The sequence below is a fragment of the Microchirus variegatus genome (assembly GCF_963457635.1).
Source record: "Microchirus variegatus genome assembly, chromosome: 14".
NCBI classification, from domain to species: Eukaryota; Metazoa; Chordata; class Actinopteri; order Pleuronectiformes; family Soleidae; genus Microchirus; species Microchirus variegatus.
In genome coordinates, this window is record NC_139815.1 from 8,923,848 (window position 1) to 8,944,087 (window position 20,240).

Sequence of the window (20,240 nt, forward strand, 5' to 3'; positions counted from 1 at the left end):
CACAACACGTGTGGAAATAGGTTGAAACCAAACGCTGTCATACTTGTATGAGCGGGCAACCTCAGCATTTGTAACCTGACATTTCTCACATGGCACTCTCCTCATGTTCATGTTTTGAGGTCAAAATGATTTTTCAATGATTTGGCGTATTCCAATTAGAAAAATGCAAGTAAAATTCCCTAATTGAGCTGAGTGTTTGGAAGTTTGAACAAAGTTTCTTTGTTGATGTGGAACTTACGGGGGCCGACTGCCGGCTGCATACTCACAAACGCTGAAGATTCAAAATGGCTGGTCGTAGAGCTGCACGACAACGAGCGCTCCCACAGGTCAGGAGCACTTCAGTTATTGAATATGCTTGTTTTTTCGCTCCTGCTTGTGTTTTAGGGTTTGTTTTTGTCTTTGCATCATTTTGTTTTCGCAGTGTGTTTCTGTTGATGCATGTTGCATTGCAATGTTGCGTTGCATTTGTTTTTGTTTGTGTTTTTGAATGTGCAGCGTTTGTAAATATGCAGCTTTTTCCTGCCCTGAATATGTTTAATATGTTTAAAAGACACTCAAAATGACAATGAAATGTTAATTGACTATTTTTTTTTATCAATATGTATTTGTGACACTTTTATTTTGAAAATCTCTGAACCGGATGTAGGAAGTAAAAATGTAAACAGAAGGAAAAACGTGTGTGTGCATCGTCTCACGGCCGTATCCATGCAGTTAATCTCTCAGAAAGTAATGGTTGTAAGTGCTCCACAATGTTTACAGGTTTGATAAGGTGTGTTAATATCTTTTAGGGTATTTTGTGTGTAAAAGTAAACAGTATAATGTCGTGGCCTGTGTGACAGTAGTGTGTATACCTGCTGATTTGCCTTGTCTTCTAGCCTGATGTGCTAATACCTGTTGTGTAAATATTTAGCAGTTAATACACTGATACTGATATTTACATGGCTGTTTATTAAGAAATTTTTTCTTTTCTAGTTTTACACCGAATTCAGTGCAGTCAGAAATGCTGACTTATGTGTAAGAAGATATTAAAGAATGAATGAGTCTTTTAATAAATGGAGATATGTCAGCCCTACAGATGCCGCCATTTTGGATGTTTCTACAGTAGCTAACAATGGACAGACTATACATGTTTTGAGTTGTGATGCTCAGTGAAGGTAGCCGTCACTTATAGATTCTCCAACACACTTTGAAGGTAAGGGGTGAAGTGAAGGTTATTCAACTGTAACATGCAACTTCATCTCTAAATATTGCTATATTTTACACACTGTAGCTTTTAATGTTGATATACAGTAGCCTATATTTAAATGTTAGAGTAATGGCATTTCAGGAAATATGTTTTATCGGCTTCCTTGTTGTGAGTTAGATGAGAAGAAAGGACTATAATGACCTAATTTATCATATACTGCTGCCATGAATGATGACGGGTAACATCACGCAGGTGCTTCAATTAGCACAAATCAAAAAGATGCAAATGCCTCTTAAGCTCACTAATTAACATTGTTCCATCAGTCCGTTTGTCCTGTTGCCATGTCTGGCTCGGTAAACTACATCGTCTCAAGTAGTTTTATGTCATTAATGGACATCAACTGCATTCAGAAACACGACAGATTGACTTGCCCTTTTTCACAGAGAAGGTAAATGAAGCACCCCCTGTTCTCATTGCTTACATCTGCCCACTCCAGTCCACATCAGTTTGTTTAATTTGCAGGCACACTCATGCTTCAAAGCACCTGGAAATGAGCCGAGTGATCCAGTCTGCAACAAGCTGGCGTCTGCCTTAAGCACCTGTCTGAAACTGGCTCCAGCCAGCCTTTGACCTTGTTAAAATGCCATTGTGCACAACCTGATGCAACCTGTCCTGAAAGAATGTAAAACTGATGTAATGGTGTGACACTACAAAGGCGTAAGACGATATATTTTTCCCGATTATCATCTTGTATGCCTAATTAATTATAACATTAGGTGAAAGCATTTGCTCGTTGTCTTTGGCTGTGATGCTTTATTATGAGAACTTGCAGTTCCTCAGTAGATTGAAAGCACACTTATCCCTGTACCTTTTTGTGCAAGAGCTGGCTGGAACTGTGTCTCTGTACTTACAGCACAGCCATCAGGCTTTAGTTTTATTTATTAGTCTCTTCATGGCCTTTTCCCATCCTTTAAATTATACTTAGCCAGAGTCTGGTTAATGCTTTATTCACAGGACATCTTATTATCTCGTTGCCTTTAGTACAGATATATAAAGAGCTTTACAAAAAAGTATATTCTGCCTCTCATAGTTGGACTTCACTGCAAAATGATTTCAAACTGCTGGATCAACATCTGGAAAATCTGCAAACCTCACAGTGAACCTTGAAGGAGATTCCTATAGTGTCGCATTATAGTGTTTCACATATAATATATACAGTATCACTTATTTGATGTACAACAATCATTCCCTGCACACCCGACCCAAACATGAAGCAAGTTGCGATTCTATTCTAAGACATTATCTTGATTCAAGTAGTGCTTTTGTAAATGAAACCAAATCCACAACACAAGCACTTATAGACTACTATCTTACTATTATTTCCACATGTAAATGTATGCAGACTCGTTAAATGAAAGGTTAATGTCAGTGGAGCATATTGAAGTAAAGCCTCAGTGAAAGTCAAAGTGCTCTCTGCATGGGAACAGCTGTCCCTGAAGGGAATACTGTGTGTTGTGTACAAAAAATGTAGCGTGCTTTGAATACCATTGTCAAACAGGTTTACTGGTGTCTGAATGTGGATAACAGAAGCAGCCCTGCTTTCTCATACGCCACACTTTAGTATTCTTTATCTGTCTATGCAAATATCACTGCCCTTTCTCTTATGTACAGTAGATTTGGAAACCTTTCATATTTGTTAATCGTTCCCCGACTAGACTCTGTCAGAGGAGGAAACGGTGACCTTTCAGATCCACCCCAGTGACCCACCAGCCACAGCAACCAGTGTGGCAAGATCAATGACAGGCAATACTCAGACAGTGGCATGGTTAATGTATAAGCTGCAGAGTGACTGACCTGTACTGCATGACAGTGACAGGAGGAGAATGTTAACCTACTGTTTGGCCTTAAATCACTGCCATATATCCTACTGAATTAGCTTGACCTACATATATCATGGTATTTATCACGTCTTCTTGGAGTTGTAGGTGAATTTTTAACAGGCAATGTCATTGTGGTATTTCTGTACATTATTATTAGTCAGTTAAACTGGACTTTAAAATATTCTGTTAAATTGCTTTTAAAGCTGTAGTGTGTAACTTTACATTGACACGCTGTTCCCCTCATGTGCCACAAAGTCTCCAAATGAACAGAGATTGAGAATACCAGTAGCAGTTCAGGTGTTTTGACTTTGCTGTGAAGCTTGAGTTCAAGCTGATCCATCCCTTCACCAGAATGGGAATCTGTGGATCAGTGAGGCAGGGTTTGGCAACTGAGGCACAAGCAGCAGCTGCACACCAGCCTCCATATGTCACTGCTTTCAAGCATTCCTCTGTTATTAAGTAAAACTCGGGAAGTTTCAAGTTTATTCCAAATACCGGCACACTGATTCCCTCACGTGTTCCTCATTAAAATCATTATGATTTATTGCATGTAAAAGATAACAAACTGAAACAAATACTTTTATTTTTAGGAGTGCTGCAAACTATTGTGTCCATCACACATCACTGTGTTAAAGATGGGGAGAACAATTTAATTTGCAATTATCTTTACTGTGGTTTAATGACAGAATAGCACAGCATCTGCAAATAAACAGCCCATATTTATATAGCACTTTTGTGGTCTTGATGCTGCTTTACACTGTTTTAGCTATTTACCTATTCACATCATATTCATACAGAACATTTATATCACACGTTTATTCACCAGCTGCCCGAACAGCTGTCAGGTTGGGGTGTGGGGTTGAATGTCTTGCCCAAGAACACATCGGCATGTAGACTAGTGGAGCCAGGAATCAAACCCACGACGTTCCAGTTGAAAGATGATTCACTCTACCACTGAGTATCCGTCGCCAAATATAGTGTGTGGTGTTAGTGGCATGTTTCCCGTGGCAGCTGTTCAGTAACAATACACATTGTGCTGCTTCTGACTGGAGCATCTCACGGCCCATTGTAGCCAGCAATGTTGATTAAAGACGTTCATTTCAACAAACCCACAAACAGAAATGTGTGTTTTGTACAGTTCAGACCAGTGTTTCTCAGTCCTAGTCCTCAGGGACAGACTGCCCTGCATGTTTTAGATGTTGCCCTGCTCCAACACACCTGATTCAAAAGGTCAGCTCGTCAACAAGCTCTGCAGAAGCCTGATAATGACCCATTTATCAGGTGCATTGGAGCAAGGGAACAGCGGGTCCCCAGGACCAGGATTGAGGACCACTGGTATAAACAATACAAAAAACACATTCCTTAATCTAATCAACTCCACCTGGACAAAAAGGCTACTTACATTAGTACTGGGGTCCATTAAATTATGCACATTTGATGAAGTGTAAATGATCATGAAAGTCTGAAGAGCATGTGTAGCCCAGTGAGTGTTGAGATGATTGGATTTTAGGTGTGAGATTAGGGAAAGATTTGAAGGTGAAACATTTTTACCCAGAGCCAGTGCAGATGTTGGAGGACAGGGTTGATGTGATTCATGGAAGGAGTTCTGGTGATGATTAAATCAAGCAGCTACATTCTGGACCAACTGGAGTTTATGGAGGAGTGTGAGGGATAGACCAATGAGGTGAGAGTTACAATAATCAATACAGAGCGTTAATGAGGATGGCAGTGTTGTTCGGTGTGAGTGACAGGCGGAGACGGTTGACGTACGTAGGTGTAAGTATGCTGAATGAGTAAGGTTATTGATTGGAATAAAAGACTCTTGAGCTGTGGTAAACTACAGAGCTGTCTATTGATATGGTCGGTCACGCAACGCTCGATTATAAACTAATGAGCTGAACTTCAGTTTTGCTGCTGTTGAGTTGAAAAAAAAGTTGTGGTAGAGCTCGGTGTCATCAGCAAAACAATGTAAATACCAGTATTTCTGAAAATATTGCCAAGCAGGTAGGTAGATGATGAAAAAGGACTAGAATAGGACCCAGGACAGAACCCTGGGGAACACCGGAGGTAAGTGGGGTGCCAGTAAAATCTTTTTGAAGCTAATCTCTCAATAAGGGGGATAATAGGAAACAATGTCAATAATATGTTTACTATTATTTATGGCGACTCAAGGATACCTTACAACTTATATATATAACAACAAATATCAATGTATGTATTAATACATTTACAAGCCAGTTATTTACAGAACTAAATATTTCAGATGAGCTGTATATTATAATAAAAATTAATTTTATTATAAAGAATTAGAGTTTTCAAAGCTATTGACCCTTCACAGTATAAACACCAGTGAACAAGGAATACATGGCTGATTTTAATTATATTTGTCAGTTAAAGAAGTCTTTGTCTCTGATGTTACACTTTTCATTAAAAAGGAACGTCCGCTTAAACATCTGATCACGACTCAGTGATTGTTACCATTAATAGGCCAGACATGCAGGTTAAACTCATTTCCAAAGGGTTAGCTTGAAGAAAATGAATTTGAATTTATCCAATAACACATTTGACATCGCCTCAATTTAGATAACAATCATTTAATTTCATTCAAATTAATTTGGCCCAGATAGAAGTACAAATTAACCTGCTCATAACACCATTCCAATGAAATATGTATATGTTTTAGCAAGTCCTCAGTCAATTGATTTTAGCACCCTGCCAAACAATTAATGGGTCTAATTAAAATGGACACAGTCGCATAGAGCAACCTTTTGTGAAAAAGGAAAATAAAATGCTTGCTCAAAAACTATGTGTGTGCTGGTAATTATATATTTGTGAAGACCATTTCAGTACATTTTTGACTGGTCCTTACTTTAAAGCTCCCATAGAACAGAAGTACCAATCAGCCACTGCTGAGAACGCTGTGTTGTATTGTAATCTCGGGCTCAGTGAGATCTCTGAAAAAAAACATTTTCGTTACGTAAACAGCATTTCTCCTGAACAGCGGATCCTTCTGCTCCCGGCACTAGTCCGGGCACATCCGGTTGCAGACACTGAACTGCAGAAGTGACGAAGCCATTTTTAAACATTGTTAAAACAATGATTTGATAATGAGTAGCAGTGCATCCACCGTTCCAGAGGGGGAGCTGCGCTTCTGAGAGCTGGTGTGCTAATTACGTCACTTCCAGGTATTGGCCAATCACAAGACATTTGGGAAAGCCCTCGCTGGCTGGACAATCACAACACAGTCTGTCTTCTGGGACTGAGATTTCAGTCTGAAACAGTGTGACTGACGAGAGCTTCAGTGAGGAGAGATTTCTATCGGCTCATTTACAGCAACTAGGAGGTTTTTGACCATATAAACAAGTTAATGTATGTAAGTAGACCTCCATAACTAACATATATGTGCAGTAGGACCACTCTATGGGAGCTTTAAGTTGAGTTGTGTTTTGTATGCTCAGGAGTGGCCCTGTGATGGACTGGCGAACTGTCCAGGGTGTACCCTGCCTATCGCCCAATGTCAGCTGAGATAGGCACAGCACCCCCCGCGACCCTCCAGTTGAGGATAAAGCGCTAAATAATGGATGGATGCATGGATGATCATCTTCATTGTGGCCACAAAACAGATTTGTTCCCCCAGTGTCAGAAAATGATGAAAAAGGAAACAACATTGGATTTTTGCTTTTTGTTTATTACGGCATCATCAAATTCCATTACAATTTCCAAGAGCTTGTAACAATTCTTTAACACTGACTCAAAACTATTCTCTCTCAGACCAAAATGCTCCTCACACTGACTGATGTTTGAAATTAGAGCGAGGAAGCAGTTTGCCTGTATGTCAATCATAATTGCAAGGAATATTGATCAAGTGCAAACTTCAATGATGAGAGAATTCATATGTATTCAATCACGTAGAAATATAATATAAAGAGAGAATGAGAAAATGAAAAGTGCAGTTTATTCCTGCCCCCTTGCCCAAGATACATTGTATCAGTCAAGTTAGAGACTCTTGCTGAAGTCAAATAAAAATACAGGAGAAATTGAGTAACTGACAATAAATTGTTTTGTTTTTTTAAGTCACAATCCAGTAGATTATAGTTTGCAGCAGGTAAACGCTACAGGGTGTAAATCTCTGTTGTGCCCGCCGTCGCCATACGATAAACTCAACTCTGTTTGGACACCTGGAGGTCAGAAGATTTAAGAAGGATAATAGAGAATGCCGCTACTGAGTAGTGCTGAGAGCAAATACACAACCGCCTTCATGAATACCAAAAAGTATATGAATAACAAACCAGCAGCCAGCAGCCTTCCTCCAGCGCTCACTTTGGAGCGAGGCAAACTCAAACCTCTGGTCCGGTCAAATGTTCATTCTCAGGCTGTGTCTGTCGGCTGTGGAGCGCACTTCAAGTGTTACGTCCTATTTACTTTCTTGTGCCATAACAACAGGTGAGAGATGATATGGATAATGTTATTGTTCACAATGGCTTTTTAATTATGTTTAATCTACCATTAAGGCTACCCTCTCGACAACAGGAATCTAGTTTCTTCTCTTCTGGTCATGTTATATGTAATTAGAATTAAGGCATAGTTATAGTTAAACAAAGTTATAATAAATATGTATTTTTACACCCTTCATAGATAGATCATATTCTTCATTTTATTCCCTTTGGCAGCATACATACATGGCTGACAGTAATGGCTACAGAAGTAGACTTCAGATAGATTGCCTTCAGTTATCCCTCTATTTCACTTTGATAAAATCTACTTATTATAATACATAATCTGACATAAGAGCTACACCATCTCATTTACTTATATTTACAGAAAAAACAGTTAAGCCAGAAGGAGGCAGACTTGCAATCACAGGAGTTCATGACTTTTGGGAGTCTTCATCGTCTGTGTCCTGAAAAGTTGGACATTTGGATGTTGTCCCGCTGGAGTGCTGGGTTGTAATAGGCTCCACCACCATAGTTCAAGTCCAAAGGTTCGCTGTTGTCTAACCTGAGAACTGGAAGTTAGACATGACAACGTTTTTTAAAACTTGAACCATTGAATTTTTCATTACAGCTTTGCTATGAACAGAAAAGTAGAAGAGTGTCAAATGCTCTACATGATACTGAAGTGCTAAGTAGAACCATATAAGGTTCTTTGGCTTGTCCTCATAGGAGAACCATGTATGGCTCCAGGAAGAACCCAAGAACCCTTTTAAAACCTTTTATTCAGGAAATGGATTTTAAAGGGTTCTCTGGGTCAAAATGGTTCTTACTGGAACCATTAGTGTTACCAAGAACCCTTGAAAAAACACTTTTTCAGAAGCAAATGGTTCCAGGTAAAATCTCTGCCCTTGTAGAAGAACTCTGTTGGAACCCTTATTTCTAAGAGTGTGCCTACATGTCTTGTGGTTTAAAGTATTTGTGGGTATTTAGCTATTTTACAATCAAAATGATTTTCACATCAGACTTTACATGATAGGTCAGTAGTGTTATCATAGGTCAGAGTTATTAGAACATTCATGTACATGTGATGGTGTAGACAGGAAACATTCTGCAGATAGTTTTAAAGCTGAAAATTAAGAAACAGTGATGTTGAGCCAAGTAAAAAAAGAAAGAAAAAAATACTTAATTGAACCAATGACGAGGTGAAGTGTTAGAAACATTTTGCATTTGCTGCCGGTTGTCCTGTCATGACTGATAAGAGCCAATCAGGAATTAAATGGGGGGTAAGTGTATTATCACTTTTAAAGCTCTCTGTTTCAAGACATGCAGAGCAAAATGCGGCCTCCATGTTTTCATAATTAAAACAGGACTGCCAGCATTTTACGAAAGTCTCCGTTTTAGGGTTATAAAAACTCCAGGCGTAAACATAAAAGCTCAGTGAAAATATGTTTTAAAGAGGACTACAGCAAACTAGTCAATTACCTATCTATGCTTCAGTCTGACATGCATGCCAGACTATTGCTGCTGCACTAAGTGAAAAAGAAAAACTGCAGTTTATTTTCTGTTGGACCTAAACAGAAACTTGCTGCATGTGTGAGGGAGTTTGAGGGAACAAGGGGCTAAAAGGAATAGGTTAACATTTTGGGAAACCCACTTAATACTAAATGAGAAAATCAATTTTACTCTGATATAAAGCCGCGAGCAGTCGATGGCCTTAGCTTAGCATAGAGAGTGGAGATTTCACTGTTTACCAGGAGCTTTTGTTATAGACCTTTGAAAAAAATATCAACTCCAGGCTCTACTTGCGTATATGTGAGACTTTACAATCTGCTGACCACTTACCAGAGGTATTGTTGTTGTTTTTAAAGTAGACATATTATACCCTATTTCTCCAAATCCTAGTTCCCTGGTGTCCTAATGAACATGTCTGTGACATGCTTTGGTCAAAACACCTTAAGGATGAAGCACCACAGCAGTTCAATCACACTGCCAAAACAGACCTGTTCAGAACGCTCGCTTTTGAGTGCCTGTCTCTTTAAATGCAAATGAGACACAGGAAACTACGTCAGCGTCACTGAGGCTCCGGCAGCTAACAGCAGTTAGCATTTGGAAAAGTCATCATTTGCCGATCCTAGCTGGCACATTGCCGTCATATGTATCCACTGGACACGCAAATCCTCTGAGGCTGGAAGTTTGTGTAGAACTCTGTGCTGCACTGTGCAGACCAGAATAGAACACTTCATTGACTTCCGCTCTTCCGGATACTATTGCCCTTTTTTAGGGACAAAGTGGAGCTCCGCGAGACAACAATTCCAGGAATGTCATTGTGACGTGCGGAAGTGAACATTGCATTTTTATTTCCTGTACTTAGACTGAGGAGGACCACAAAAACATGAGTGAGTCATCTATTGTCACACTTTGCCTACTTATAGGACCTGCAGAGTCCCAAGTATGTGAATCTAATTTTATAATAACCTTTTGGAATAATGTAAATTAACGGTTCTTCTTAATGAAAGGTGTGGCCATTACTGAACTGCAGCCTCATTGTATGAGATAAGAAATGCACAACTCTCATCTTTACTTGGCAACAGTCACTTTCCTTTTTGGCCCGACAGGCTGCACTTGATAAGTAAGTCAGTAGGTCAGTAAGTCAGTCGAGGTGGTTGTGGTCAATCGTATAAAAAACATTAATTCATGTATAATGTTTCATACAGCCCATTAAGGTCAGGGGTGTCAAACATATGGCATGTGTAAATGCTAAACTTGTACACAATATTGTTGTCTAAACAAGAATTATACCTCATGTGGTTTCTGTTTACACCTTCCAAACTAAATCTTTAGCAGCATGAGAGGCTTCAACCAGTCCGACAAGAGGGCAGATTATTAGCGATAGAGAGCGGGAACTGTATTGGAACTGTTCCACAACACCTGTTCTGTATTCAGGTCCCTTCCAGTGCTGGATTGCTTCTCAACATCCTGTGTTGTACGAAATCTAAAAGAGGAACGATTCTAAGAGGGAACGGGACAATAAACGCAACAAAACACGAGTCAATATTGGCAGATGGTTTCTGGGATGAGAGATTGCCTCAAGTCATCTGTCGCATATGAAATTAGTGCTTCTCTCTGCCCTGAGAGGAGTTCAGGACAGTGAGCTGCTATCCCAAAAAATTCAGTCATGTAGTTGCTGTTGGAGTGTTAAAACAGCAGTAAGCAGTTTTCTTCATAGGAGCTCACATACCTGGGTTGGGATGAAACTCCTCAACCAGTTTCCTGTGAGAGAAATCCCTCTGTCTCTTCTTTTTCAGGATGATGTAGGCCACCAGTCCCACACAGGCCACGGCCAATCCTGTTCCCAGTACAACTGCCCACGCTCTGTTAGTTTTACTGTACTGTGCATCTGATGCAAAACCTGTATTTTATGAAAAGAGGGTAGAGGGGGTGGGAGGTAAATAACATGTCCAAGAGCCAGCTTCTGTCAGATAATTCAAAATGAAATGTCTTTGGGTTTTTTTTGGCAATTTATATGAACAGACATAACAATTGAAATTGCAATAATTAATGAAATGGCAAAATCATAGTACATTTTTATCTATAAAAGATTTTCCATTTAAATTTTATCTGTGTAGTACGGCCTACGGTATGAGAAACAAAAAATTGACGGGCAAAAAAATTGGAAAATTGAAAATTATGAAATAAAAAGAAAAACTTTTTTTTTCAATTTTGTTTTTTCATGTCACTTCGGGGGCTCCGTAGTGTAGCACCAAATTATAGCAAACATAGTAAAGCCTGATCAGGTGAGACATAGGCTCATTTTGCCATAACAAAACAAAGTTGGCCCCTGGTTGTTTTTCAATATACTGCTATATCTAGAAGGCTGCATCCACTTTTGAAAGTACGGTCTATCTGAGCGGTCTCTAAGTACGTCCAGTGGATTCGCCCCTATTCTGCTACTGCTACTTCCATCCTACTTACTTGGCATCACTTTTCAAACTGTAAGGCTATTTTTATAGACAATAGATGCTTAAGAGCTTTTGGCTCCTTGACAAGATAACCTCACCAATACAAGTACTTTTTCAGACAGACAGCACTACTAGTGTGGCTATTCTCTTGCTCCTGCACAGAGGTAAGAGTATCTTTGACCTCAGTCACTGACTGCTTCTTTCAGACTATTTTACCACTAAAACAGGGTTGCATTGTTCTGTTCAGAAGGCAGTTGAAATAGATCCCTTTAGTTTTTCTTGCAGCCACATCGATAGCACCCGAAACCCAATCTTGCCCTTTCCTTTGAAACAAGGGACATTTGTCCTCTGCCAGTGGGAAAACACATGCAGGCAAATGTGGGTCAGTGAAAGGGTGGAAAAAAAACAATGTGTGAAGAAAGAAAGAGTGATATACTGTAGTTGACACTGAGCAATGTACATGCAGTTAACCTGAAAAAACAGTTCTCTCAAATGTGCCTGCCTTGTTGATGTATTGCCCATATTCTCATATCTATCAAACCTCCTTATGCAACTCAATTAGCTTTGGAATTTCACCACATGTTTTTTTTTTCCTGGTATCTGTTTTCATACTAAAGGTGTCATATTATACCCTATTTCCCTAAGTTAAACTAGTTTGCTGGTGTTCTAATGAACATGCCTGTGACATGCCGGGATGAAGCACCAGAGCAGTTCAATCACCCTGCCAAAACAGCCCTGTTCAGAATGCTCTGTTTAGTAGTATCTCTTTAGGTCCACCTTAAAAAAAATAACTATATATATACATATATATTGGAACATATAAAAATAAAAGTAAAATGAAACTAAAGCACAGGAAATGGCATCAGCCGCAGAGGCTAATGGGAGCTAACAGCAGTTAGTGTTTAGAAAAGTGATCATTTGCAGGCTCTAGCAGGCACATTGCCGTCATATATAACATGTATCCACTGGACAGATAAATCCTCTGAAGCTGGAAGTTTGTGTAGAACTCTGTGCTGCACTGTGGAGCCAAGAATACAATGTTTTGTGGACTTCTGGTTTTCGTATACCGTTGCCCTCGCCAGCACTCGTGTGTTTTACGGACAAAGCGGAGCTCTGTGAGGACCACAAAAACATGAGTGAGTCATCTTTTTTACACTTTGCAGACGGATCCCTAATATATGGATTTCAATTATTAAAAAGTTGATTTTGCATAACCTGTCCCCTTTAAAAGGGAGGCATGCAAAGAAGACACAAAAATATGCAGCATGAACCTGTGACACCTGAGAACGGGACAGTACCTCTCTCATCGTCGTCGTTCTCCAAGGCCGTCCGGTTGACCTGCTCAGGTGTGTTCACTGCAGCAGCTGGCGTAGTCTCAGGGATGAGTCCATCAGGAGGAAGTGTCGTTGTCATTGTGTGTTTGTTGGCTGTGTCTTCGATCATTGGTATTGCTGTGGTTGTTACAGTTGTTGTGCTGGGGGTTGTTGTGTTGCTGTTTGAATCTATATCTTCCTTTGGTTTTGTCGTGGATTCCTGTGTCGTCGAAGTCGTTGACTTTGGAGTGGTGGTGGTTTGAGAGGTGGTTGTAGCGGAGTCAGAAGATTCCTCCTCAGTTTCTGTCAAGTTGACCAGGCTCTGCTTTGTGGTGCCTGTCGTTGTGATCGTAACTGTGGTGCTTGGCGATTCTGGAAGCTTGGTTGTGCTACTTGAATCTGTGTTGGGCAGCGTGATATTGACAACATCAGAGCCGTTATTTCCCTCTGTTCTTTGGCTTATCACATTCTCTTCTTCTGCGTCGTTTACTGCCATGGAGCCAGATGCTGTACCGCTGTAATCGTTGCTTGACTCCACACCGGTATCACTGCCAGAATAATATTGTGTCTCTTCTTCTGTTTGGTTTTGAATTTCAATTCGATTTTCCATAAACGCACGGAGCCATTCTTTGTTCAGTGTTTGCCACGGTGCGTTGGTTGAGTCTTGTAACGACGCCAGGTGAAAAGCATGGACAGTCAGAAGGAAGCTTGCTGTGATTTTTAAATAATGCATTTTTCCTTTGTTTCCTCCCTGAAATACAAGAGATAACATAACACTTAAAATTAGGTGATTATGACATTGTTTTCCGTCATTTAACACGATTTTGACAACGAGTGGTAGGTCATCAATACACATTTTCATATATCATTTTCTTTGCTTGTTATTTTACCTCTGAAATGAAAGGTTTTTATTAATCTCAGGTACCTTGGAAACCACTGCTAACACATTTATAAACAATCTCAACTTAACCTTATAATGTAAGCTTATAACTTCACCTGAGAAGCCCATGGTTTGAGACCTCTGGAACAGTGGTGTGAGGACTTTGGGAGGAGATTTACACAGAATGCAACTTTACAAACACAATCCCATGTGATAATAAACACAAAGGCCACACTGGGAAAAAGGTTTTCATTTATCCTGTAATTATTGTCATTAAATGTATTTGATTCCAACCATATTCCCTATAGCTTGACTTACTGTGAGGTTGACACTAGTTCGTCTTCATTATGGACAAAGTGGATCCTGTTGTAAACTGCATTTTTCATGATAAAGAAAAATAATGACACACAACCAGGGTCATTTTAGGTTTTGCCTCTTGCAACATATGAGGAAACTTTTATATTTGGTAAGGGTCTTTTTCACATTGCATTCCCTACACTCTTAGAAATAAAAGTGCTAAGTAGAACCATATAAGGTTCTTCAGCTTGTCCTCATAGGAGAACCCTTTTGGAGGGTTCCACTTAGAACCCTTTTAAAACCCTTTATTCAGGAAAGGGGTTTTAAAGAGTTCTCTTGATCAAAATATTTCTTACTGGAACCATTACCCTGGATTTCCACTGGATGCGGAACTGCCGCGGAACGGCAGCGGCGCGGTTCTGCTTCGTCCTCTGCCCGGCGGCAATCCCCACCGGGCGCGTTACTGCAGCGGCGCGGAGCCTTGGGAGCCGGCGGTATTCACGGAAAATCGCGCGATAATCTCGAACGGACGCGAGTTCGCGAGATCCATCGATAGACTGTGTATAAAGTAAACAACGACAACACAGCTTCTTTTCATTCTTCCGACGTGGAAGAACTGTTGATCTGGTGTCATAAATGATTTTATGTTTCTCCACTTCAACAATCAGTCTCTCGTCGAACATTATGACTCTCCGAGACGCTCTGATTAATTGACTGTTTACCTGGCAGCACCGGTCACGACGTAATGTTCATGTGAAGTTGTGACAGGTTATATGACCTGCGTATTGTGTTTTATTTTGAAAGGGGGGCGGAAATGTTTTACTTTGATTCTGTGTCGGACTTCCTGTCTTGTGCGATCTGCTTCGTTGAAATTTACAAGGTTCAGCAGCGGCAACGGAAAAAATAGAACTGATTCCTATCGATAGCGCTGCGGCGCGGCGAGCCGCTTCTGGGCCGCTGCTGAGGCGCGTCGCAGCGCGGTCGGTGGGAATGCTCTCATTGATTAGAATGGAAGCGATTTGCAACGGTGACCGCGCCGCTGCCGTTCCGCTGCCGTTCCGCTTCCAGTGGAAATCCAGGGTTAGTGTTACCAAGAACCCTTGAAAAACCCTTTATTTAGGAATCAAATGGTTCCAGGTAGAACCTCAGCCCTTGTAGAATGACCCTTTTGGAACCCTTATTTCTAAGAGTGTATAATATTTACCAGGTTACTCCGACACAGCAGTAATGCAGTTAGAGTGAGCTCTGTTCTCCAGTGACTGAGTCTGTTTACCTGCTGCCCGTGATAAGTACCTTCAGGAAGAACTGACAGGGGTCAAATCTGTGTTCAACACAACCTTCAACCCTCTCTGACCAAAGGCAACCAATCTCTGTTTGTTCCCATTTTCCCGGGGCATGAAATCACATGCATTTAAGAACACAGGTCATCGGCACTGACACGAGTCATAATGAAAATCCTTGAACGACTGCTCCTGTTCCCCCTCTCGACTTTTAAAGAATTGCTCAGTTGGTGGTGCGGTGAACTTGAGTCAAAACACTGTGAACATCACATCCCCAGCTGCTACTTTAGGAGTTTGTTGGTGGATTTCGACACAGTCTTCAACGCATGGTTAGGCAGCGAGTCATGGGACAATTTCCAGTGAGATCTGCGACATTTTGACAGCGCTAATATGTATGAATACCCTTCGAGGTATGCGTTGTCCCCACAGCTTCACACTCACGCACAAATGTCTGCAGCTCCAGTAATTCCCTGCAGGCCACTCGTACTGCCACTCACTCTTCTGATCAGTTGTCAGCGGTGCAAAAGTGGTGTTAACATGCAAATCTGGGGGAATTCACATTTCTGGTTTTACCTGTCAACACATTTAAAAAAAAGCTGCGTAAGTGCACCACTTTTTTTATAAATACAATATATATACATATATATATAAACCATGATAAAAACAATAGTTTATTAATCTCTCTCTGGTACCTTTCTTCGCCAGTTTTCATTATCACCAGCAAATCCCTTTCATTTCTTTTGTGTTTCCTGCTCTGTGGGAAATAAATTGAAAACCTGTGGGTTGTTAATGGTGCTGTTTGCTGTGTGAACACAGGATCAATCAAACAGCTCATGTTTGTTGACGATATGGCACTAAGAACACACCATCAAAGTAAATGGCTCAGTCCAACAAAGACAGAGAGACAAGGCAAACCATATACGGCTTATCACGCTGAGGTAGTGAAAATAATGAACTGACCTGTTTGTTTGTTTGTGTCATGTGACGGGCAGGATGGAATCACACTCTTTTCTTTGGAAAACAAATAAATATCCAATCTCAGTCACTTATGAGCCCAATATTATATTGAGTAATTTATGTTGATTCGGTTTTGTATCATCATTTTGTAATATTTATTCACCTCTGCCAGGATGTTTATGTTTTCGCTGGAGTTTTTGTTTGTTTGTCTCTCTGTCTGTTAATTCGGAAAGATTTGGATGAAATTTTCAGGTAATGTCTGTAACAGGACCAGGAACAAGATGATTAAAATTTGGGCATGATCCGTAGACGCTTTCATTATTTTTATCGCTATTTTGTGGGGGCTGAGCTGCCTTGCCGGAGGTCTGCGCTCTCCGAGTGCTTTTCTAGTTTTTATTTATTGTGTCCACACAAAAAAAAAGATTGAAAGAAAGAAAAAAAGGCCCTTTATTAGTAATCATTAACCACATATTAACATCTTATTCTACCTCTATTGCGACATGAATTAAGATTTTTTTCCTACATAAGGTGCTTAATATGTGCTTTATATTTACTAATAAAGGGCTAGTATGCTACTTATATGCATGTTAGTAATCACTTGTGAATATGTGTTCTCTAATCTAAAGTGTTACCGAAAAAGAAAATAGATTTAAGTCAAAATTCTGACCTTTTTCTTTAATCTCAGAATTTTGACTTTAATCTCAGAATTTGTGCTGTTTTCTTTATTTTTCCGGTTCAATTCTTTTTACACGTGGCCCTAATAATTCATACAGATTTGTGAGTCTGAAAAGAAGTCTAAATTAATTGAATCATATGATAAATAATAATAATAATAATAATAATAATAATAATAAAGGCTGTATTTTGTCATTGTTAAAAGACACTATTATTTTAAAGCAAAAAGTCTAGCAGTCATTTCAATAATCATAATAATCGAAACTGTCAGAGCATGTTGAAGCGTAAATTCCTGCACACTTTACTCTGTGGAGGATAATTACGCTGCAGGGACCTGAGGATCAGCTGTAAATGAGACAAACTAATGTGAAACCAGTTGAACAGGCTGCTGTTTTGATTTACACACAGTGAATGTGTGTTTGTGGTCACTAAAGTTCACAGAATGTAATCTTTGATTGTGTGATGCCGGTGAACTGCAGCGATCCACGTCTGTGTGTCTCGCCGGACTGCAGAGCATAAATAAATAAAACAGCGTTTCCTGTGTTTAGTTTGTCACTTTCTTGTCCTCCACATCCCAGCTCACACTGGCTGCGTGGAACATGTCTTCGCTCGATTCGAAAAGAATCACAGCAGCTCTCCCCGTCCTGCTGAGCGGCCATTCGAGCCGTCAGCATCCCACCGACGAGGCTCTGTGCCACGGCAGGTCGAAAGAAACACGTATATGTCTCACCCTTACAGCGATAGAGACGCCGGCAGCTGAACAGAGTTACTATTCTGCTGGTTTGTCAGTGCGTGTTTCAGTTTTTACCTCAACAGGTGACTTTAAACTCTGACAGTTAAAAAATACACAACCACCCAAGTACTATATGATGCCAAGTATGTAGAACATTTGCTTCCACCAGTTCATTAGAATTTGCTTTTCCATACAAAACACATTAGTTGCATGTTCTACTTGTTACTTGTACTTAGAAATACAAGTGCTGAGTAGAACCATATAAGGTTCTTCGGCTTGTCCTTATAGGAGAACCCTTTTTGGCTCCAGGTAGAACCTTTTTATAATTGGTTCCACCAAGAACTCTTTTAAAACCCTTTTATTCAGGAAAGGGGTTTTAAATGGTTCTTACTGGAACCATTAATGTTACCAAGAATCCTTGAAAACACTTTCTTCGGCAAAGGGTTTTTCAGAAGCAAATGGTTCCAGGTAGAACCTCAGCCCTTGTAGAAGGACTCTTTTGGAACCCTTATTTCTAAGAGTGTCTAATGTCTTCCTGGTTCTTACCATAAAACTTGCTAAAGACCATGGTGTTCACATGTTTAGGATATGAAAGGTGTAAAAGTTTGTTCTGGTGTAACATGTTTACAACTCGCTCACCTCAAAACATCATTGACCATATATCCATATAATATAAAAAAAAAAACATCCATATTCATTTTCAATAATTCAATGATTAATTTCCTCCTTGGTTAATCCTTACCTTTTTATTAGGCTGTGTCAGATAAGAACAGGTGCACAGGCAACAAAATCTCTTCAGCGAGCTGCCAGCATGTGAGAGTGAATCAGCACTGGAGAGGAGAAGGGACGGAAGCAAGGAAGGAGGAGGAGGAGGGCCCGGCAGAGTGGCATTCAGGGAACAACCTGTTCAACCTGCTCCTTCACCTGCCAGCAATAGCAACACACCCTCAACTGTGTCCAGTTGCAGGCTGTGAAAAGGCCACGTTGAGAGGATGAGAATGAAACTGGGGGAAAAGGAAAGGCAAAGATTGCTAAGGGGTTTGGGGATTTCAAATTCATTACCACCTCATTATTTTGTTTCCATCTAAATAATGTGATTGTATTTACTTTTTGGTTGCCATGTTGCTCTGTCGCCAGGTTGGATCTGTGAATTCCCCTAAAAAGCGGAGCCTCTGGCTATAGGTCCTCTGAGTGTCCCTCTTTCTGTCTTTCTCTTTCACACAGAGGTTCTAGAAATGGCTACTGTCGTCATGGCAACAGGAGGCTGGCGTGCTCAGGTTTCATCCACGCCTTTGTCTCCGGTCTATATCAGGCTACCAAGTGACGTGTGACTTTGTGAAGTCACAGATATAAGCCGACTGTGTATCAACTGAGACCGGGTTTGTTTTCATGTCATTCCTGAGTCACCTGTGTCGCTCATGCGCCGTATTCATGCGAACGAACAAGTGAGGAGGATGAAGTGGCACTCAAAGCCGGTATGCTTTGGTGAGTTTAGAACAAGGAGTGGTGGTGGTTGTTGTTGTTGTTTTTTATTGAATCTGAAAAGAACAAGCTTCTGTGAAATTGTCGGAAAATCCAATCACTTTTCAGAAAAAAAATATCAACCCTGAACACAGCTCTGTGAAACATGAACGCTGTTTTCCTGCTCACCACAAAGAAGACATATTCATACAAAGCATTCATAGACCGAGTCAAATTATATTGTTGTTGAGGGCAACGGTATCTGAAAACCGGAAGTCCGCGAAAAGTTATATTCTTGGCTTCACAGTGCAGCACAGAGGTCTACACAAACTTCCAGCCTCAGAGGATTTACCTGTCCAGTTGATCCATGTTATATATGACGGCAATGTGCTTGTTAGAGCCTGCAAATGATCACTTTTCCAAATGCTAACTGCCGTTAGCTCCCAGTAGCCTCTGTGTCTGATGTCATTTCCTGTCCCTTAAGTTTCGTTTTACTTTTTTTTAAGGTGGAGTTAAAGAGATACTACTAAACCGATCGTTCTGAAGAGGGCTGTTTTGGCAGGGTGATTCATCCTTAAGGTATTTTGACCAAAGCATGTCACAGACATGTTCATTAGGACACCAGGGAACTAGTTTAACTTGGAGAAATAGAGTATAATATTACCCCTTTAATGTAACGCTGGTTATTCGTAGCATTAACTATTCACTCGTAGTTATTACCTACAAGTACTTTCGGGACGCGGGAAGAGGAAGAGCACAAGAGACATCTTCAACTGTAGAACTTCACTTTAATGACACTCTCACAGTGTAGGATAACTCAGTACTCATCACCAAACGTGGTACATCATCTGATTATTATATCCCTCTGCCAACCTTTAAGGTTATTGAATTAAAGGCAGGATACAACATGTCATGTAATTCCATATTTAACTCTTAAACAAAAGATCAGCTGTTAATTAAATATAAGCAAAATAAATCTCATCTTACATTAACAAGGCAAACACAGCCAATACAGTAGCATGATATATTCAAACAAATAAATAAATAAGTGGCACGTTTCACATTAACAATGGCTTCAGAGGAAATAAAGAAGTGGGAGATGTCGCTTCAGTGAGTTCAGAACTGTTTTACATAATATGTAAAACAGTTATATACAAACATCCATGTCCTTTTGTTGTTGTTTTTT